The following is a 24,221-nucleotide window of genomic DNA, read 5'->3' on the forward strand; positions in this document are numbered from 1 at the left end:
ATGTGTGGAAGGGGTTAATGATCTTGGGATTTACTGCCAGGTATCTTTTAAAGTTTCAACTGCAAGAGGAAATAATCAACTACTGTCAATGCTTTTTGCCACATCTACTCCTAAAAGGAACCAAATCGAAATTAGGAGAAGGAAAAAGTAACATTCTGTAGTCTTCCTCACCAGCTCAGGACTAGTCAGACAAAAGGGACCCACCCAAAGCCAAAGGCCCTCCAGTGGGAGGAGTCAGCGGCCTGAGTCACCTGCTGATGAGCACTTTCCAAAAGGAAGTGGCTGGTAGACAAGCGCCTTTATAAACAGTCTCCTTCAGGGTTTGTTTTGGGGACTGTTTGCTCCAGGAACTTGGGAGAAAATATGACTTGGACTAAACACTTTATAATGACCTGTTACAGTTCCAGGTAGACTTTCTTCTGGATTGAGGTGCTGGGGTTTGGATTTCTCTTTTCTTTGTTTACACTGTAACCTGAGTGACGAAATAGGCGAATGTTTCTGTTTTATGAAGTTGCTTCCCCTGAGCTATGCACTCCCTTGTTCAACCATCTCCTTATATTAGTGATCAAGGTTTGATAATCTTACAAGAAATTGCATCATCCTGACATTCTAGCTGTATTACAGTGATTTCTAGTGTCATCAACCATGGGCACAAAGGACAATAATCGTTTCTATCATTTGGGTACAATTTTAAACTATAATAGTATTGGCTTTGCAGCATGTCCATCTCCAAGGAAAATATCCTACATTGACTGTTGTCCACCCACTAGGCTGATAGCTATTATTGTTTACACTCAGTTCCATTTTGCAGGAAGCTTAAGACAGTTTGCAAAATGCTCAGGGGGAAATTCTAGAATATAAAATCAAGGCTATGGAATAAGTTAGAGTGCAGGTGCCTAGGTGATGGAATAAGGAGCGTATGCTGACTGATGAGTCTTATGATGTGTTGAGAGATTCATTCCATCAGTTGATTCACTGCCTCCGGCTAGGGATTTGCAGATGTCAGAATGCCCCCAGATGTTCTGACCTCTCTGCTTAATCCCTTGGTATCTCAGACACTTGTACATTCAACATAGCTTAGTAACTGCCTGGGATAATAATAATCACCATTTCTATCACTATTTACATGCTAGGTTCCCGAAATACCTTGGGTAAGCAACATATTATGTAATTACTAATCCGTGCATCACCTGCACGATTAGTTGTACAGCCAGTCCCTGATTTATAATGTTTTCTTGTTATGACAAAAGCACACTTAAGAATTTCTAGTTTCGGTTTTATTTAAATCCATACATAACCATATGACCGTGTCAAGCGCCTTTTTAAAAATTCATTTTATTGGGGGCTCGTATTACTCATCACAATCCATGCATACATCCATTGTGTCAAGCATATTTGTACATTTGTTGCCCTCATCATTCTCAAAATATTTGCTCTCCACTTAAGGCCCTTGGTATCAGCTCCTCATTTTCCCCTTCCCTCCCCCTTCACCCCTCCCTCATAAACCCTTGATAATTTATATATTATTATTGTTTTGTCATATCTTATACTGTCTGACATCTCCCTTCACCCACTTTTCTGTTGTCTGTCCCCCAGGGAAGGGGTTATATGTAGATCCTTGTGATAGGTTCCCCCTTTCTACCCCACCCTCCTTTCACCGTCCCGGTATCACCACTCTCACCACTGGTCCTGAAGGGATCATCTGTCCTGGATTCCCTGTGTTTCCAGTTGCTATCTGTACATCTTCTGGTCTAGCCGGATTTGTAAGGTAGAATTGGGATCATGATGTGTACATCTTCTGGTCTAGCCGGATTTGTAAGGTAGAATTGGGATCATGATAGTGGAGGGTGAGGAAGTATTTAAGAATTATAGGAAAGTTGTATGTTTCATTGTTACTGCACTGCACCCTGACTGGCTCGTCTCTTCCCCGCAATCCTTCTGTAAGGGGTTGTCGAGTTGCCTGTAGATAGGCTTTGGGTTTCCACTCTGCACTCCCCCTCACTTAAAATGATATGATTTTTTTTGTTCTTTGATGCCTGATACCTAATCGCTTGACACCTCGTGGTCACACAGGCTTGTGTGCTTCCATGTGGGCCTTGTTGCTTCTGAGCTAGATGGCCGCTTGTTTACCTTCAAGCCTTTAAAAAGACCCCAAATGCTGTATCTCCATAAGTGTAAAGAAAATCAATGCCTGTTCTTTAAAACCCCCCACTTGCTGTATTTCTATTACAACAACACTAGGCCACTAATGCTTATCTTCCCTGTGCTTCAGCCCTTGCTTCCCCTGTGGCTAGGGTAGACGTTTTTTAGAATGATGCGTTATCACAAGAGCATACATTTCTCTTTTTCTCTGATTTACAACAGTCTGTAGTATAATAGGGGTTTGTTCTCTGTACATAGGTGTAACTCATACATGTGTGGAAGGGGTTAATGATCTTGGGATTTACTGCCAGCGAATGGAGTCATGAGCCCCTAGATAAATGGCCCGCCTTCCCCATTAACTTCATTGCCCACATAGGCTAGCCATGTTATCCACACATCCTAATGTGTAGTCTTCCATTGCCATCCCTCTCGTCTGCTCTCCCAAGGATTGCTTCACAAATAGCTCACCCCAATCGCAGTCTTTGTCTGAGGGCCTTCCTCTTTGGAATGCAACAACCACGAATCACACAAGGCAAGACACTGCTATGTCCATTACTAGTAGCAGGACAGGACGGAGCCCCGGGCTCTCTCTCCTCACCGTTGAATACGTGTCCTTGTAAACTGCTCCTTTGCTATGCTCCCCACCTGCATCCCCACCAGATGATCTTTTGGGTCCTTGTCACTTTTGAGAGCCACTCACTCTTCTCTAGAGTAAGCTTGCTTACTAAAAGCCAAGCTGTGAAATAATTGTTCTTCCCAATGTGGTGTTCCCATAACCTCACTGGCACCCTCTGAACCACTGACCTGTGACAGGCTGGCAACTGGCACAAAGCAAGCAATTTCCAGCCTCCCTGCCAGTTCTCTCCGTACTTTGTTTATCAGAACTGGCTGGAGTCACTGTCTAGAATCCCTAAAGGGAGCACAGGAGATGCAAACAACCACCACCACTGTCTGCAGCCATGAGCTGCGGCAGACAGAAGCAGCAGCACAATCCAGCATTAACTCCCAGACATACACATTTCGTTTCAGACAGTCCCCTGAAAAGGGTGGAGGGACAACGAAGAAAACATACCCACACAGCAAAATGCGAACAAGCAGCACACCATATGCCCTTGGTCAATGATTTCGCAACCGATTTCGGAAACCCGTTCTTCCAGAATTGCTGAAACATTTGTTTGTGCAAGGGGCATTTCTCTAAAACCCAAAGGTCAATGTAATTGATTCATGATAGTGCCACCTTCACCGCAAAGTGTACCCCTCAGACCTGTGTCCTCCTTTCACCTCTCCTCAGGATGAAGGTGGGGACCTGGCAGCTTTACATGGACATCCATTGATGGCTTTTTTCACCCCTACTGCCTTATCCCAATTGCTGCCCCACTGCACATTTTGCCCTACCAGGAAGAAATCATAAGCAAATTTGTTTTAAGAGGTACTGAATTAGACTTGATCAAACTTTAAGCACCTCAATACCTGTCTTTTATGTATCTTTGCACCCCTTTCCTAAGTACAGTGTCTGGTATTTAGCAGATGTTCATTAAATATTTGTTGAGTCCTTGGATACATGCATGAATGAATTAAGGATGATGTGAATAATTCTTCCAGCTTGAAGTGTTGTGGCTTATGTTATGAATATATTTCCTGAGTAATTAGCTTTGTGCATAGCGGGTACTCAATAAATGTGAATTAATGGATCAATAATGTGCCTAAAAGGGCTTTGCAGAGAATAAGTCATAGAGAGAGCTTCTTGGATATCCCCTCCCCCGTGTTGATGAAATTGCAGTGAATGAGTATAGTCTCATCTAAACTACTCCTGTGATGGTTTTTACTGCTGGAATTGGAAGGACTGCATGTTATTCAGGCTTTCTATTTCAGCATATGCCTTTTCCCATCTCCTGACACGTATCCGTTTTTCTAGACATCCAGGCAGGGCTAGCTAGTGGGAGGAAGGGAGCACGATGAGAGCTGTAACAGGGTTTCAGATGAGTCCCCTCATTTAATGAGAGTCTGTGGTCCTCAGTGTAGGCAATTAGTCCCTGAAAAAGGCACTAGTTATGTTATCTACAGTACACTGGGAGCCTGTCATACTTTTATAAAGCCACAATAGGCCAATAGGTACAGTCATTCACTATTATATTTTTCCGTGGGAAGATATTTTAGAGTGCTATTTCAAATGCTGTGTCCAGTTTTTGCTTTATGAGGTTATGGTGGAATTAAGGCATTTTTCTTCCCTCTTTGTCATAGAGCATTGCATATTATATAGCATAGAGTGGTGTATAAATAGTATATCTGAAGTCATCATTATTTAATAACAATGACAATCACTTTATGAGCTGTCATTTTAAAATATTTATTTTGCATTAGATATTCCTAATACATATAAATTCTCATCAAAAGTTTCCTGTTGCAGAAGGTAATCCTAATAGCTGAAGGGAGAGAATAACATACTCAGGATGGTGGGAAATCCCCTTACGGATAAACCCAGCATGTGTTCAATACACTCATGAGCAAAGCAGGCATGATGGTGAGGCTGCGGCTTGGTCGTCACCAGGAAGAGGACTTCCTTCATTAAGACTAGCATAGAGCTGCAGCTTGCTCAATACCCATCGGGCCACTACTCTTGGCAACTTGGTACAGCTTATTTGCTGACAGGTGAAGCCACTTTTCTGGCAATAGGATGATGGGTTTATGCACCTTCCACTTTTGTGGATCAAGGATCTTACCTCTCTATGAAGTAAGGTCAAGGCTACCTTCATTCTCCAACCTTCCTTACAATTCTGATATCAACCATCGCTCCCATGGCACTCTGTTCTGTCGGTTGAAGAATCCGTCAAACTGGCCATACAGAACTCACAAGCAATACTCACAATTCTGGGACCAATTAGGGAAATTGACTAATTAGAATACAGGATCAGAACTGTTTAGGACGCAGTTCTCCCAGTCAGAAGATTGACTTATTTATCTTCCTTTTCCCTGTTATTGAATAATTCTGTTATTGGTAGTTATACTATTGAATATAAAATGAATCACAGCAGAATGAATAGAGAAGGCATGGTTGTCAAGCACTATCTTTTTGATTGTGGAATGGATTTCCAACCTACAATATTTTAAAGTATATTTGTTTTAAATGTTAAATCCTATTATATTTTCTGTGGAGACACTTTTGAAAGTGTACTTAAGGAGGATAAAAGATTGCCTTGGGGCAGCGTGTTTATTGAATATTATTTGTGAGTGAGACTTTCCAGTATTTCAGACCCTCTTCTCAAAAGCATTTTATTAACTTCATGGGAGTGTTTCAGTCTTTGTAGAATAAGAACTATAGAAACCTGGTTTAACAATGAGTTACTGTACCTCTTATTTCCATTATCATGGGGAAAGTATGTTTCTATCTTAAATGCAGCCAATGAATATGATTCTTTTTCTCTGTATTTTGGATTTAAACCATTGGAAATTATTTATCCTAATAATAGAACCTTGACCAAATGGAAGTTATCATTTCTTAACTCCTTGACCAGCTGCTCCATCCCCAACTCCTGTTCCCCTTCCCCTATTTTTATCAGTTGGTGGATCCGAATCATCCATATGTGTTGGTTAATGAGACTTTACTGTTTTACAGTGTTTTTAGATTCATTTGGTTGCAACAGTTAATGATCAGCATGAGCTACTTTCAAGGCCAGGAGCCCAGGTGGCTTTTCTTTGTAGTGCAATAGAAGTCCTTCTTCAGTGTGAATCAAAGACCCAAGAATGAATGTCCTTCTCCCTATCGTTTCTACTTTCATCTGTTTAACTTTTCTTCCCAAAAGGGCCAGATACTGCGTCTGAAGCATGACTATTTAGGCAGTGGAACAGCGGGTGCAGTAATTTCCTTAAAAGGAAATGTCAGCAAAGCAGGAAATGATCAATATCATGAGTGCAGCTTTGCTTGAAAATTGTCAGGAAGGCTTCAAAACCCACTGACCTATCACACTACTCAAATCGCATTTGTATAGCTCTTTTCTTAACACATACTCTGTTTCAAAAGACCGGGCAATCGCTTACGTACTAATGAAGATATGCCCTTTGTACTAAGATGCTTTTTTTTCAGGAGTTAGCTGATATTCTGAATAGGTATTTGGTGTCAACTGTGTGCGTGGGGAAAGTTGTAATGTGTGTCTAAGCCTAGCTGAGAACAAGGTGAGATGGAATTCTAGCTAAAAGATCAGAAACAAGATTCTGAACGAGAGCCATGGGTATGGACAGAGAAAAAGCTACTTAGTACCTACTTAGAGAGAATATAAAGGCTAATCTGGGGATCTATAAGCATGTAGGGTTGCTAGTGTCTCTGAGATCACATAGGCAGAGTTAACAAGGAAATCAGGTACAGAGTTCAGGTCAGGTACAGAGTAAGGACAAATAGTTGTGGACAATGGTTCATTGTGTCTTGACTTTTTTTTTAAATAAAGGAGCATTAATTGGCTTAAGTAACCTGGAAAGTCCAAGGGCAGACTTGAATCTAGTCACAGTAGTTTACAAAATGTTCCTAAATGCCACTTCTTCTCTTTGTCTGCCTCCTTTCTTCTTCTTTCTCTCCTCTTGCCCTTCCTTCTCCTGCCATCCCTGCAAGTCACTTGGCTCTATTTCACATTGTCCTTTTGCTCTCAGATTGGATTTTTAAACAGTCAGCTCCAGACTTATCTTGTATGGGCTTTACTCAGTACTCTGACAAAAAAAAAAAAGTCTGAATGTCCTTCTTTGGGTCACCTGAAATGTCTCCCTATTATCTGGTGGTAGAGTGTAGTCTTAGGCATGGTCAGGTTGTATGACTACATGTGAATGTAAAAAGTGGAATTGGTTCTTCTATTGCTGATGAAGTAGAAACAGATTCATTCTTACATTTTACCCACAGTGCTAATAGATAGGGCAGTGTGCCCTTGCAAGTGAGTTAGAACTGGGCTGGTGAGGAAGTAGGCACAAATTCACTGAGGTGTGTGAGATGGTTGCACAAGAGGAAACATGGGGATGGAGGAAAAGGAAGACACAACGTTCATGTCAGTGGTTTCTTAGGAAAGCTGTGTCAGAGGAGGCCACAAAATGAAACCATTTTGCCCCCTAGACTGTCAATTAGGATAGCTATATGAAAAGTCAGAGGAAGAAAAGTAGGACGTCTAAATTTCAGGATGATTTCCTGGGTCTGATTCTGGGATTACCACTTCCTCCTAGGGTTTGCATATGTAGGATAAGATCTCTTATTTCCCAAGAAGAAATGAAAGACATATTGTCACAGTCCTTAGAATTTTAAGGAAGTCTACTGAAAATTATGAGTCTTAAGATAGCTTAAAATAAACAGCAACAACAACAACAACTAAAGAGTTGATTAAACAGAACAAGGAAATACTTCATGGTTTAAAAGTATAAAAAGTGTGCATGAGGATTGGATTGCTTCACCATATTTATTCATTCAGTCTGTGGAGGAAATAATTCAAGAAGCTGTTCTATGGGAAGAACAAGGCAGCATCACGACGGGAGAAAGGCTTATTAGCAACCTGTGATATGTAGATGATACAACCTTGCTTGCTGAAAGTAAAAAAGACGAGACAATTCTTGGTAAAATTCTAGCATTTAAGCTTACATTGTGAATTACACTTCAATGTAAAGTAAACCGAAATTATCACAACTGAGCGAATAGCATTATACTTAATGGGAACAATTGCGAAGTTGTCAGCGACTTCAATTTATTTGGAACCACAATCAAGGATCCTGGAAGCAGCATTCAAGAAATCAAATGAAGCACAGCATTGGCTAAATCTGCTGCACAAGACCTCTTTAATCATTAAAGAGAAGAGATATGACGAGAGCGGGACATTGAATAAGAAAGGCCACCAAAGAGTTGGTGCATTTGAATTTGTTACTGTAAAGGAATATTGAGAGCATCATGGACCGCCAGAAGAACAAATTCATCTGTCTTGCAGGAAGTACAGCCAGAATACTTAGAAGGGAGGATGATGGGATTATTGCTGCATGTAGTTCAGATATATTATCCATATGTTTTCATGTCCAAAGAGAAGGATTTTGTACTGAGTATTGTAGAGGGTCAGAAAAAAAGAAGAATATCTTCAACAAAATGAGTTGATGAAATGGCTGCAATAGTAAGTTCAAATTCAACAATTATGAGGATGGCTGTGGTAGTTACATAATCTGTTGTCAGTTTGAGGATTAAGAGTGAAGGGGTGGAGTCTAGCCTGTCAATCTGGTCATAGCCAATGAGGCCTCTGTGTGGGAATGGCCTTCTCCTGAGAATTCTGGAAACGCCTGTATTCCTCCTTGGAGGTAGGAGACACACACTCTCCCTCTGGTCACTCCCTGGGAGACATTGCAGCTGACAAGACACATGGAACTGCACTAGTGCCTTGAGTTGGAGGAGCCACATGGAGACCCCTGCCAGCACTGCGATGCTTACAGCACCACTGGATCTATAAGACTTCCTACCCACTGGCCTGTGAGCTTCCTGCATCCAGCATCATTGCATGTTTCATGAGTCTGAAGAGGACTTTATAGATTGGTATCAGACATATGGGCTCATATTGGACTCATGGACATGATCTGAACTGGGCTGGGATGTTTTCTTAATGTGCAATTACTCTTTATATAAATATCTTTCTTATACACATATGAGTACTATGAATTTGATTCTCTAGTTTACCCAAACTAACAGAATGGCAGAAGACTGAGCAGTCCAAGCTGAATTGAAGGCACCTAACAACAAGAAAATATGCTAAATTATTTTCCTGTGCTCTATGTGAAAATGTATATCCGAGTATGATGCAGCCTTTTAGTTATAAGCACCACAACCCCAGACCACGCAGCTCTTACAGGGTTCCTGAGAATTGCATCTTTGGATCTCTCTATATATGTACATAGGGTAGTACATCTTTGAAGAGAAGAACAGCACAGATGCATGATTCGGCAACATCATTAAGGTCTCAGAGTGGAGCACTGAAGAACCACCAAATCAAATTTTTCTTCACCCAAGGAGGTCGCTGCAGAGCAGGGAAGACATGTAAAAGTGTTCCTGTGGAATTTCTCCATATTCTGCTACACGGAAGGGTGATTTATGATGATCTCCGGAAGAAGGAAATATTTAAAATTCCCTTTGCATAGCTCTTCCTCTCACCTTTGAAGTTCCCCCAAAATGATAGTTGGGGTGAGGATGAATATGAAATGACACCGTCATGGTGATTTCCATTGAGAACTCAAAGGGGCATCTGCTTCTAGTTTCTCCTCTCCATTCGCTCTGGGTGGGGATCTCTTGCAATTGCTGTTGCCATTACCCCTGGCTTCTAAATTAAAGACTTCTGAAGTAAATGGAACGGTTTCTGAAGTATGAATTAGAGATTCACATTAAATGGCCTGACTCACTGGTTATTGCAGTGATTCACTGGAGGGAAACTCTGCTCAAAGCCATTAGTGCAGATTCCCCGATTAGTCTATCACTTTGGGATCCTGTGCATCTGAATTTCTGCTGCTAGAGAAGCAGTGGGACCAGGAGGAAAATCTATTAAGGGCAGCGGCGAACGGACTGAGCCCACCCTTCAGGCACTGGGGCAGACTGACTTCCGACATACTCTCTCCCTTACCCCTCTAGACATCCTGCTTTTTTTTTTAATTACATCTTTATTGAAAGCAATTGTGTGCTGAAAGAATAGGGGAAAGACTACTAAGTCTAGAACCAAAAAATATTTTTTAAAAGCTCTGTCACTTAGTTTGCTCTTGAATTTGAGCAAGTCATCTACTTCCTTTTTGCTAGATATTCTTCACCTGCAAAGCTGTAATAATAATGATACCCAAATCCCCAGGCGGTGGTAAAAATTAAATGCAATAATATTTGCAGAAGCTTTTTGTGACTTCTCCACATCTGTTTTCATTACTATATACCCCGAATACTTGTGTTTAAACCATTCCTGGTGCTTATACTGCAGGTCTCGCTGTTCAAAGCTTTCCTTGCTGTAAATTTAAATAAGATTTCAGAGGAATCAAGTATGATGAAGGAAAAGCTACTTAGAATAATGTTTCCCAGACTACAGATTTTCTTCAGATAATCAGCCTCCTCTTTCCTGGCAAGACAAGTTTTTTTGTTGTTATTTGTTTGCTTTTCCCCCTTTTAAATTCCTTCTTTTTCACTTACACCTGTGTTTACATGGTTGGCTCTACCCCAAATGAGCTCTCCCACCCACACTCTCTGAATGTATTCATTTCTTCATTCATTCAAAGATATTTATCAAATGTTGGTAATGTGAGCCATAGAGAAAATAGAGATAAATAAAACAAATTTGTGGCTTCACTCTGAAGTTAATTGGAAGAAGTAGTTATGGTATAAACAGATCATGATAATTCCATGAGCTACGGACAATAATAAATATAAGCCAAAAAGGTTAGAAAACATAGGCATGGGTGGGAAGGGATCCCTGATGATATAGTAACTATGAATGAAAGATAAAATTGAAGGAATGAACAGTCACTACACCAAAAAGAATTGGTTAGTGTTCAACTATTGTAAGAGGTAGCATGTGTTCAAGAACCAATAGTATTGAAGGAAGAATTTAATGCTCTACTGAAAGCCTTGGTAAACAAGGAAATATACAAATGGAAACATTTCCACAAACAAATGCAGTACAGCAAGTGCTCACTCTTGTATACCAGAGCACTCAGAAGACAACTATCTTGTCAGCCACTGGAAGAGCTCCATATCAGGGTCTATTTCAAAGAAAGACAACTCAGCAGAGTGCAGAAACCATCAAGAAATATCACTGATAGCATAAACATGTAAACTTCTGTTAAACATAATTTTTAAGTGGTTTTAGCACTCTATCAATTGCACACTGCGAGAAATCCAAGCTGGATTCAGAAGAGGACACAGAACGAGGGCTTTCATTGCTGATGGCAAAGATCTTGGATGAAAACAGATGATACCAGAAAGATGTTTACGTGTGCTGTCTTGACTATATAGAGGTATTCAATTGTGTGAATCATAACAAATTATGGATATGATAAAGGATGGGGATTCCAGAGTAGTTCACTATGCTCACATGGAGCTTGTACATAAATCAAGAGACAATTTTTCAACAGAACAGGGAAATACTTCTTGGTTTGATATCAAGAAGAAAGGTGTGTGTGTGTGTGTCATGCTTTCATCCTTTCGTCATTCTTTTTAAAATCTCTTTGCAGAACAGACAACCCTCGAAGCGATGCTATGTGAAAAACATGGCATCAGGATTAGAGGAAGACCCGTTGAGAAGTGGCATATGTGATGACACATTTGCCTGTTGCAAATGATGAGGAAACGGAAGCATTTCCTGATAAAGAGCCAAAGCAGCAATCTTCTATGTGGATAAGACCTCAACATGCAGAAAATAAAAATCTTCACAAATGGACCAATAAGAAACATCATAACAAACCAAGAAAAGAGTGGAGTTGTCAAGGATTTAGCTTTACTTGAATCCATAATCAACATTTATGGAAGAAACATTCAGGAAATAAAACTGTATATTGCATTTGAAAATTGTGCGGCGAAAGATCTCTTTAAAGCAGCAGTTCTCCACCTGTGGGTCACGACCCCTTTGGGAGTCGAACAACCCTTTCCCAGGATTGAGAACCACCGCTTTATAGGGTCAAACCAAGATGTCACTTTGAGGACCAAGGCTCCCTAAATGAAGTCACCATGTTTTGAATTGCCTCATACACAAATGAAAGTTGGACCATAAATATGGAATATGGAAGACTGGAGAAGAAATGATGCATTTGAATTAAGAAGTTGGCAAAGAATATTGAATATACTATGGTTAATATACTTAATATTCCCAAAACAAATCTGACTTAGAAGAAGTATACCTTAAAAGCTCCTTCCCTGAATATTTCAGCCACTTCTTCATGCAGATTACCTGGACCTTCAGGTTTGCTCCAGCCTGGTGTCTTATATACCACTTCCACTTAATGATGGAGGGCTTCAGTACACACCCAAATTATTTTTAGTATATGTGCTGCTAAAGTGAGCAGACATATCCAAATTTATGATTCTGTGGGCAAGGCAAAACCCATTTCATGTTGGGCAGATCATGTTGCATGGTGACTTGGTAGCCCATGATGAGACCATTCTGTTTCTACTAAGCCCCAGAAGCAGGTCAAAAGCTATATTTCAAAAGATGGGTAGTTGTGTGCATAGGATATCAGAGCTTTGCCCAGTGGGGAATAAGCTGTGTGTTCCTTAGGCAAATGGGACAGGACCACCACCTTCCAAGGCTCAAGGTCATGGAAACATGCTGACAGCTCGACCCAGGGAGCTGATCAAGCAGCTGCTGGCCTGTCTTTCTGCTTGAGATAAAGCCGACACTTCCTCCTGTTCCCTGGCAAGAGCTGCAGATAACAGCCATCTGCAAACTTATCAGTTACTTCATGTTGCCGCCTCATCCTCCCCTCCTGTTTATGAATAACTTGACTGAAGTGTTAATGATCCTTTCTATGCTCTCAAAGAATTGTACCCTGCCCTTTTGTGTAAACCTGTCACACATTGCATGCTCCTTGCAGGGAATGAATTTAAGCCTGCCTCTAATAAAGTTTGTGGCTCTGGAGTGTCTATAGTGCAGGGACCCCGGTGCCCTAGCTTTGGCTATCCCTTTTATATAAGTTTCTTCCTCCTGTATTTACCCTCTTGAATCCATTTGTATTGTAAGATAAGAGCTGATCTGTACATTATCTTACATTGCCCTCAAACCCCTATTAAGAAATACAGATCTTTTAAAGACTCCAAACAATATCTGTATTTGCCAGTGATACCTCATGCACCATTGGATCAGCTGAATTATATGGCTCAAGTGGCAGAGCAGCTTATATGCCTCCTTTATAGTTCTGAGATAGGCCAGTTGCAATAACTTAACCTTCACTTTTGTAGTAGTATCTTGGCATGCCCCACCCCACTGGACTCTAAGAAATGCCATTGAGCTGGGAGGGGCTTAAAATTTTGTCTGGTTATTTTCCCACCCAATAACTTGCAGATGCTTTACCAGTAAGTCGAAAGTCATTGATAACGTTTTCCTTGCTGGCTCCAGTCAGCATAATGTAACGAACGTAATGGACTAGTGTGACATTGTGGAAACAGAAGGCAATCAAGCTCCTCAGGGACAAAATTGTGGCACAAGGCTGGAAAGTTGATATAACTCTGAGGGAGAATAGTAAATATATATTGTTATCTTACCATATTCAGGCAAACTGCTTCTGGTGGTTCTTTGAGGCTGGGATTGAGGAAAGACCGTGGCTAGATCAATAGCTGCATTCCAGAAAAAATATTAATTTGCTCAAGCAATGAAACCAAATCTGCCACTGCATTTGGAATCTCCACCAGGTGACGTTAACAGTAATCTATGGTTATTCTCCAAGATGCATATGAATTTTGCACAAATCAAATAAATGGGAATGTGGTGAGAATCAACATCCGTGTATCCTTCAAGTCCTTGATGGTGGCACTAATTTCTCCATTCCCTCCAGAAATGCAGCATTGATTTACTGTTCTTCTAGGCAGAGGTAGTTCTAATGGCTTCCATTTGGCTTTTCCTACCATAATAGCTTTTACTATGCATTTCAGGTATTCAATATGGGGGTTCTGCCAGTTGCTGAGTATGTCTTTTCCAATCATGCATTCTGGAACTGGAAAATTACTACAAGATGGGTGCAAGGATCCACAGGACTCACATTGTGAGGCAAACCTGAACTAAGATTCCATTAATAACCTCTATCTGCCTTCAAAATATTTTTACCTCCTGTCGTTAGTGTCATTTCAGATCCAGTTTCCAGTAATCCTCTAAAAGTCTGATTATTTCCTTTTCCACAGTGAAAAAAAGTCACTCTTTTGAAAGGCTACAGATCCCTTTAGGAAAGACTGGGAGAATGACTAACAATATTAACTTTGATGGTGCCCTGGGGTCCTTCCTTAGTGGAATGTGGCTTCTCCCTCTTTCAAGGGATTGTGTGGGTCTGTAAATGGTCTCAAGTCTGAAAGTGAATGAGGGGTGGAACTCTCTGTACTGGAAATTGGGATTAGACTGCTGTTGACCTGATTTAGAATTCTTCTGCCTGTATAGCTCAGGCAAATATAGGCTTCCTATCTGTTTTATTTCTAGGGACCCCCTGTCTAAGGAGCTAGCACCATAGGTCCACAGGAGGCCAGGCTATTCTGATTACTTCTTTGCTTTGCTGCCCATATGGGAATCATAACCACCTTGTCTCCATTGATTCACTGCTGTCACTTGGCCCCTATATACCCGTGGGGCTCAATCTGCCACATTGCAGGCAAATGCCTTAATTAATTTAGGAATGTTCCCTCTATCAATCCTGGCTGACATAAAATATAAATGACAGGTGTTTTCAGAGATGCTGGGCTACCTTAACAAATGTGTTTATTATTATTTTGGTAAATATTTCCTTGGAGAACTCTATTTGTGAGTCTATGGGTTTATCCTGATACAGCCACTCTAACATGCAAATTTACCTAAGCCTTTGGATGCCTTCTTCTATAGTATACCAAGGTTGGTCTAGAACTTCAACTTGACTTAGTGTAGGCCATCTCTCAACCCATAATTCAGCCAAAAATCAAATAAATTGTTAGATCCTCTCCTACCCTCTCAAGCTGAAATATTGATTGAAGAATCTGTGGTTACTAGGCCTATATTGATAAGCTCACACTTATCCAACCTTATGTTTCCTACACCATTATTTCACATTCTTAATAAAAATCCCCACAAAAATTTATCCCCCCTTTTTTTGGTCTGTACATATTAGAAAACTCCAGCAGTTCTTTAGCAGTCTAGTGCACCTATTCCTGGAACACCATCTAGATTTCAGTTTTGAGAGCCTGCTGTGGCTTAAGTCAATTATAGGTCTAGAAGTAATGATAGATGGTCCTGGTGTTTCCTGGAAGCTTGAAGCAATAGCTTATAAGACATCTGTCTCAGACGAATTTCCAGATACAGCCTCAGGGGCTATATCAAAGCACATAGTTGGACTAACAGCCTCAAGAGTGTTGTGTGGGCGGAAGGTTTTACTGTTGTTGATGTTGTTGTTATGTGCCATTGAGTCGGTTCTGACCCATAGCAACCTGACGTCCAACAGAATGAGACACTGCACACGGTCCTGCACCATCCTCACAATTGTTCTTATGCCTAATCCCATTGATAGAGTCATCGTGCCAATCCATCTCGTCAAGTACCTTCCTCTTTTTTGCCACCCTTCCTCTTTACCAAACATGATGTCCTTTTCCAGAGACTGGTTTCTACTGATATGTTCAAATTATGTAAGACGAAGTCTTGCCATTCTTGCCTCTAAGGATCACTCTGCCCTTACTTCTTCCAATATAGATGTTTGTCCTTTTAGCAGTCCATGATACTTTCAATATTGTTTTCCGGCACCACAATTCAAATGCATCCCTTCTTCTGTGGTTTTTCTTATTCAATGTCCGATTTTCCCATGCATATGATGCAATGAAGAATACCATGGTTTGGGTCAGGCACCACTTAGTCCTCAAAGTAACATCCTTACTTTTCAATACTCTAAAGAGACCTTGTGCAGCAGATTTACCTAATGCAATACATCTTTTGATCTCTTGACTGATGTTTTCTTGAGCACTAACTGTGGATCTGAGTAAGATAAAAATCCTTGACAACTTCAACATTTTCTCCATTTTCATGATATTACCTATTGGTCCAGTTGTAAGAATTTTGCTCCTCGTTACATTGTATTCTAATCCATTCTGAAGACTACAATCCTGGATCTTCATCAGCCTGTGCTTCAAGTCCTCCTCATTCCATCAGGCAAGGTTGTGTCATCTGCATACTACAGTTTGTTAATAAACCTTCCTCCAATTCTTATACCGGAATCTTCTTTATATAATCCAACTTCTTTGATAATTTGCTCATCATATAGATTTACAAGTACGGTGAGAGATTACAACCCCGAAGCACACCTTTCCTGGTTTTAAACTATACAATATTTCTTTTTTCTGTTTGCACAATTGCCTCTTGATTCATGTACAAGTTCTGCGTGAACACAAGGAAGTGTTTCAAAATCCCCTTTCTTCTCAAGCTTATCCACAGTTTATTATGATCCACAAAGTCCAATGTCTTTGCCTAGTGAGTGAAACACAAGGAAGCATCTTTCCGGTCTTCTTTGCTTAAGGTTCTTTGCTTAAGATCATCCAACAACGATTGCAGCAGTGCATTGACAAGGAGCGGCCAGAAGTTCAGGCTGGATTCAGAAGAGGGCATATTACTGTTGATGTCATATGGATCTTGCTTCAAAGGAGAGAAAGGTTTTACTCAGAGTAGATTAATCTCTCTGTGAATGGTGGTAATGATTGGAATGGCTCAATTGAATTTATTATTTCAATGTCTCTAAATTCTGTATTATCAACCCAGATTTCCCCATCCCAAGATTCAGGGTCTCATGATTTCCAATCAGTGCCCTCACTTTAATATCATACATGTTTTGAAGTTGAGAATTAAATTTACATTGCGCTTTAGCTGCTCAAATGAAAAGACTCTAGGTTTACTTTTCAGCAATATCAGTTCTGTAACTAGAAGAGATGAGATTTTCTTTCATGGCACAGGCAGATGCTTTGAGATTGTTTATTTTGCATTGGAGCCAGACATTTCTAACCTTTACTAGTTGGTATACTGTAAAAATACCAACCAACCAGCTTCCTTCTACTTCTTATTCTAACAAAATAGTAGCAATATATCAAACATGCAACGATCCAGAGCCGTATCTCACTCACTCTTGATCAATTGGTGGTGCTATTTTCACCATTAGCTTCGCTGCTTTCCACCATGGATTAACAGTGCCCTCTTTACTAATAGTGAAAAACATGTTTGTCCTCGCAGAGACAGTGCTGAACTCTCAATGTCATTAGATCTAATCAGACTTCAGAGTCAATTCAGAAAATTCATGTGAACAATTTTGTTTCTCTAGGACCACTCCCAGGACCAAATGTATTAGGCTGGGTTCTCTAGGGAAGCCAAAACAAGGACACTTCTATGTGTATTTAGAAAGAGATTTATATCAAGAAATGACTCACACCATTGCAAAGTGTGTAAGTTCAGTCTACTTCAAGTCTGTGGATCAGCTGGTATGCTGTAGGCATCTCCTGACTCAGTAGGGGGCTGATGAACAGGAAGTAAGAAGATGAAGCAGGAAGACCATGGTGGATGCAGAGCTGAGTGAATGGAAGGTCAGCTGTCTGTCTATAGCTCCTGGGGACTGTAATAAGAGGTGATACAGCAGGAGGTGGACAAACCAGATGCAGTATCCCGGTCCAGCAGTAGACTTCCACACACTGTCAATCGCACTGTGCACGAAGACTCTTCAGGCCTAGGCCATATGACACCCTATGCCTGCCTGATCTCAAAGGGAACAAACAAAGCAAAACACATTTCCTGTAGGTTATATGGTCAAGTCGGCACAAAAGTAAAGCACAGGAGAGACATGTTGCTTTAAAAAAATGCAAGTTTAAAGTTCAAGATGGATTCCAACCTCACATCGAGATTTAAGATGGCATCAAAGGTTCATTTTAGTTCATCTATTGGCACATCATTTTCCTTAGATCCACAATCAACACTCAATGAAGCAACAAGAAAGACGGAAACACTATGGAACTGGAAAAGCCTGCAGCAGAAGGTATAAAGCAGCATACATACGTGACACGTCGAGGACCAAGGGGCTCCTGACCCAGGCCGTAGTGTTTCTCAGTTGCTGCAAATGTTCATTAAAACTGGGCGATAGACAGGGAAGACCAGAGAGTAAGTGAGGTATTTGAGTTGTAATGCTGGGAAGAATGTTGAAAATATCGTGATCCGCCTGAAGAACAAACCAATCTGTCCTGGAGCAAGTACAGGGGGTTGCTCATTAGAAGTGGGGGCAGCAAGGCTTTGTTTCCCAGAGTTTGTGCATCATCAGAAGTGATCAGGCTCTGGATAAAGGATAGCCTGCTTGGTCATGGGTCAGTTAAAAAAAAAAGGTAAGACCCTCAAGGCGATAGATTGACACAGTAGCTGCAAGATGGGGCTTGGACATGACACTGATAGTAAGGATGGAGCAACCCAGGCGGTGTTTCTTTCTGCTACATAGAGGATGCTTCCGTGTTGGAGCTCACTGGACAGCACTTCACAACAACACACACACAACTGCGTGTCCGAGATTTTAGGCTGTCACACATTCCCTCCGTATGATAATGTAGGCATGTGAAATTATTCGATATACACAAGACAATGTATATGTGCTTTCAACCTCCATTTCAAGTACTTGTCGATGTCCATTGGCCTCTGGTTTGAGTTTTAAATACCCTGGAGACCATATTTGTTCAATGGCAGGGGACTGTCTACTGTCAGCACCAAATCCAGATGGTCCATCAATGGAATAGATTTTATAAATGCACCTGAGTCATTTCATTGATAACTGGGGTTTCTCTGGGACAAAGCATTGGCAGTGACTTTTAAATAGCCGCGAAACCAAAGGGGCAGAATGGGGAAAACATATAGCCTCTTCTGGACTTCTTCCTTTGCTTTCTTGTATGTTCCTTGAGGAATTGTGAAGATGTTTCCATGTTCTTATTAAATTGTATATGAAAATCCCACTTCAACAACAGGTTCCTGCCTATTCGGTGTCTTGGAGTATCTTCCCTGAGTAACAAGACCAAAAGAAATAGAGAAAGATTAAAAATAGTTCCATTTTTTCTGGATGAATAACCCTTCCAAGCTTAGAGGGTTTTGTTTTGTGTCAAATAAAAATCTACCTGCTTCTTCATTACTATAAATAGTAGTTTCTAGCTGAGAATTTCATGCCACCACTAGAGAAAGCCTGTATGCTTTCCTTAGAATCCCTTCATTCAGTCCCAAGCCGAACGACATACACTAAAACTAGGCCTGTGACTCAGGTCATGGTACATCATGGCCAAGGCCCTGTCTTTGACTGAAGCCCACGTAGTATCATTGGTGCACTTGGGTATCTATGAGTTTCTTTTGTTTAGCTTCCTTCTCTTATTCTAATGTTTAAGCGAACTTGTAACTGAGATTCATCACATGGGCTATGTCCCAGTTTAACTGATTACAATAACACGTTTAGCAACCTCTGAGTAGAGAATTTATGCATTTAGAGTTAAAAGTATCTTCAGATCCTGGGTCTGCTAGGGAAAGAGCGGAATGTTTTCCAAAGGGTTGAGCTGAACTGTCACATGCCTGTAAATATTATCATCTTTCTCCTACTTACAACATGGGATCTTTGCCCAAGTGCTATTCTAGGAGAACGATTTGGGGATAGCTTTCACCCACCCCCTCGTCATCTCCTGGCATCGCCTGAAAGGTTTCTGGAAGAAGTTGTTGGTTTCAAAGTGAGCAATTTGGGGGTCTCACCAGCCATCTTCTTCCATCCCTAAATGGGCAACTCTTGATCTCATTCGCATGGGTAGTTCCAATTTTAAAAATCCACTGTACCTTATCAATATGGACTAAAGCAATGAATCAAAATGCTCTCTGAGGTTTCCAAGCTGTCATCATGATGAAAGTTGGCTGCCACAGCTTTCTCCTGCAGAGCAATGGGTGGGTTCCAATTGCTGGCCTTCTGGTCAACAGCCAAGTGTCCCAACCAATTTACCACCAGAGCGCCTTTACAAATTGTATTGTTTGGTATAAACCAGGTAACACAGTCTGGTAGGTGGCAATTAGTAACTGGAATGCCTCAAAAAATTATCTATGAGCACTCCTTGGCATGTGTCTCAAGAGATCTCAGAGCACTCATTTTTAAAAAGTACTTCTGTGACAGACCTATCTTCCTCTAAAGCAGTGCTTCCCAAAGTGGGTGATACTGGCCAGTGGAGGGTGTCAGCATGATTCATTCAGAGGGGCTGCAAAAAAAATAGTTAGCTACACTTTATCCTCGATTATGGGTACACAGTTTTTAATATCCAGGGGGTAATGCTGAGTTTTGTTTTGTTTTTGTTTATTGTTTTCCTGAAAAGGATATGGGAGGACAAATATATTTGGAAAGTTATGTTCTGAAGGGTCTGAATGGTGGTAGAGAAGCTCAGATAAAGGTTTTTCAGAGATGTAGAAGTTAAAGAGAGAAACAAAGTCAGGGGTCATGGGGATGAGAGGGAATGGAAGAGGGAAAAGAGGAGGGAGGAAGAAATTGGGTGTCAAAGGCTAAGGGATAAATTGACACCACCACTTTGGGAACAAGAGGTTTAGGGACAATTGTTGGATGGGTAGCAGGTAAGATTACAGGACTTTGTGATTCTTTAATCATTTCAGCTTGTTTGGATACAGTATTTTGTCTTTTGGAAGTTCTTTCACTGCTATTGAGTTAATGCTGACTCATAGTGACCCCGGCTATGTGTTTCTGAGCCAAACTATTTATAGGAGTAGAAAGCCCAGTTTTTCTCCCCCTAGCAGCTGCAGATGGTTTTGAACTGTTGACCATGAGGATCAGAGCCCTGCGCATAATCACTACACTACCAGGACTCCTCTTTGGAACTTTAGATACCTGGTGGATACAGCCAGGAAGTGGGGCAGCAGCGATGTGAGACTTTTTCTTCTCCGTACGTTGGAGTGGCCAGTCTGTGGAGAAGGACACCACGTGTGGTACAGTAGAGGAACAGGGAGGCAGAAGGCCCCGAGCAAGGTGGAGTGACACAGAGGCTCCTGCCATCGACGCAAGCAGAGGAACTATTGTGAGGATGTCGCGCAGAACCAGGACGTGTTTTGTTCTTTTTTGCAAAACGTCACTTCACGTCATCACCGACTTGGTAGCACCTAACAACAATATATATTCAATCATATACTCATCAAAATCCTACAGTGCAAGTTTTGTTCTTACCCCAAAATCGGCATACTGAGGTTTTACAAATGTGTTAAATGGAGGTCCTGCGATTCGTCCCAGACAATGGACATTGACAAAAGAGGATGTTGTAATGGAAGAGGTCCTTGGACTTCATTTTGTGTATTGAAGCCATGAATCCCAAATGTGCTTGCAATGTGGGTGTGGAGGGTTGAAAGGTCTCCAGGTGGTGCAGAGTGTGCGATAGAACTAACTTAATGGTCAGCGTTTCAAACCTAAGACAGACCGCAGAATAAAGGCCAGGAGATCTGTCTCTATTTGAATCATGGCAAAAAAATTCTTAGGAATCAGTCCTTCTCCACATGTGTGGCACCTGAATCAGACTCAGCACAAAGGCCATGGATTTGTTTCCATTTGCGGTCTCTGTTTTGTTTGATGGGGTATGGACCAATGTATAATCAAAACGTGATGTTTAAATTAGTTTTGTATCAGAACCTTAAATTCCCTGGCCATCCTCTTTATTAATAAGTACAAAGTCCACAGAGAAGAAGCACATGAGCCTGTGCGAACACAACGTGCTGAAGGGAACAGGCAGCAGACACCAAATAACAAAAACCATCATTGTGTGACCACCTTCCACGCATAAACGCTGAAGATGAATGTGTGCATAAGTAAGTTTGGTGAAGAAGGCTGATGGTGCCCGGCTATCGAGACCTATAGCGTCTGGGGACTTAAAGTCTTGAAAGTAAACAAGCGGCCATCTAGCCCAGAAGCAACAAAGCCCACATGGAAGCAGCACACCAACATGTGTGATCATGAAGGGCCAAAGGGACCAGGCTTTAAACACCAAAGGCGGGGAGAAAAGTCATATCCTTGTCAATGAGGGTGGCGCGCGATGGAGACCCAATGCCCATCTCTAGACAACTGGACATACCTTGCAGAGGGGGAGTGGGGAGATGAGTTACTTAGGGTACAGTATAGCAATAATGAAACTCACAACCTTCCTCTAGTTCTTGAACGCTTCCTCCCCCCAACTACCAGGACCCCAGTTTCGCCTTGCAGACCTGGTTAGACCAGATGATAAACAGCGGTGCGGATGGGAGTTGGAAGCGCAGGGAATCTAGGACGGAGGAGCCTCTCGGGACCGGGGGCGACGGTGGTGATACCAGGAGGGAAGGGGGAGGTAGCAAGGGGGAATGGATCACAGGGAGCCGCGTATGGCCTCCTCTCTGGGGGACGGGCACAGCGGGGTGGGTGAGGGGAGGCGCCGGACAGTGTAATGTAAGATACAAGAATAATTTATAAATTATTAAGGGTGCATGGGGGAAAGGGGAGGAGGAAGGGAAGGTGGGGGGGAAGGAAGATGAGCGGATTCCGGGAACCCAAGAGGCAAGAGAATTTTGGGAATGATGAGGGCAACAAATGTATAGATGTGCTTTACACAATTGATCTATGTATTGTGATAAATTGTATGAGCCCCAATAAATCGATTAATTAAAAAAAATAAAATGAAAATAGCATTATAAACTAAAAAAAAGTACATATGAACATCCAGAAAATGATAAAGCATGGGTAGGTTTTTCCCCTTCTTTTTGTTTTGCATTTCAGAATAAGGTTGAATTTGGGAACAATGTAGGAGAGTAACTTGATATCCTATTGCTCTAATTCACCTAGTGTCGTATTTCCATACATCCTTTCCCTCTTGAACAGTGGTTCTCAACCTGTGGGCCGTGACCCCTTTGGGGATCGAACTCTTTCACAGCGATTGCCTGATTCATAACAGTAGCAAAATTACAGCTATGAAGTAGCCACAAAAATAATATTATGGCTGGGGGGTCACCACAACATGAACTATATGAAAGGGTCGTGGCATTGGGAAGGTGGAGAACCACTGCTCTAGAGTCTGGAGTTTGACTTTCAGTCCAATGACAGTCAGAATAGCACACTTTCACTGGACAGTTTGCACGTGCAGAATCTACCTAACAGAGGCTTACAACGAGAGGGAGCCCACAGTGCAGCACCATGGGAGTGGCGAGAGCAATGTCTGATGTCAATGACGATGTCTGTCTTCTCTTGTAGTCAAAACCCTGACTAATCTCTTTCAAAGCCCAAGGCAGTGATTTCATTTTTTTCCCTCTTACTCTATTTATATGATCTCTATTTTCAATGCTTAGTCCTATTACTAATCTTCTTTTCACAAATTGGCTCCTTTATGTTTCCGTGACAGTAAAGATTCTCAGATAACACTGATCACGGAGGCAGTGTGAAAACTTCCTTCCAACTTTTAAAACCACATTTATTAAAGTATACATATGTCAAAAGGGAACTAATGTACTCATAATCTGACAATCAGAACACCCTAATTAACTTTCACAAATAAATAAAACAGAAATTCCATTGGAAATCAGGGAGGTTCTTATCTATGTGTATTGATTGAGTTCTGATGAGTCAGAATTTTCCCTAAGGACTATGGTTGGTTTTCTTATTTCATTTTGGTTTGTGGTAGGATATAACGTCCTCTCGAGATTTTGCCAAGCGCTTCCATGACTTATTGTTGCGAAGTGCCATTGAATTGGTGCCATAAGGAAGCACTGCCTGGTTCTACCCACTCCTCACAATTGCTGTTTGAGCCCATTGTTCCAGCCACTGTGTCCGTTCATCTCTTTTTGGCTGCCCATTCACTTTACCAAGCATGATGCCCTTCTCCAGGGATTGGACCCTCCTACTCATAATATGTCCAAAGTACAAGAAATAAAACATTGCCATCTTGGCTTCTAAGGAACATTCTGATTTTGTACTTCTTTCCAAACAGAATTGTTTGTTCTTCCGGCGTCAATGGTATTTAGTGTTCTTGACCAAAACCATAATTCATAAGCATCAATTAATTACTGGTCTTCTTTATTCATTGTCCAACTTTCCCATGCACCAGAGATGATTCAAAATACATTGTCTAGATACATGTGCACCTAACCCTAGTCCTCCACATGAAGTGTTCATGCTTTAACTCTTTACAGAGATTTTGTGCAGATGTGTCCAATGCAAGATGACCTTTGATTTCTTGACTGCTTCTTTCCATGAATATTGATTGTGAATCATAATAAAATGAAAATTTGAAGACTTCAATCTTTACTCTGTTTACCATGATGTTATTTACTGGTCCAATTCATATTTAATGCATAATAAGAGTGAGGCTTTTTGGCATCTCTACATTGAGGTGTAATCTATACAGAAGACTG

Source organism: Echinops telfairi, unplaced genomic scaffold (assembly GCF_000313985.2).
Source record: "Echinops telfairi isolate 266 unplaced genomic scaffold, ASM31398v2 ScPeMD7_9;HRSCAF=40, whole genome shotgun sequence".
Lineage (NCBI taxonomy): Eukaryota > Metazoa > Chordata > Mammalia > Afrosoricida > Tenrecidae > Echinops > Echinops telfairi.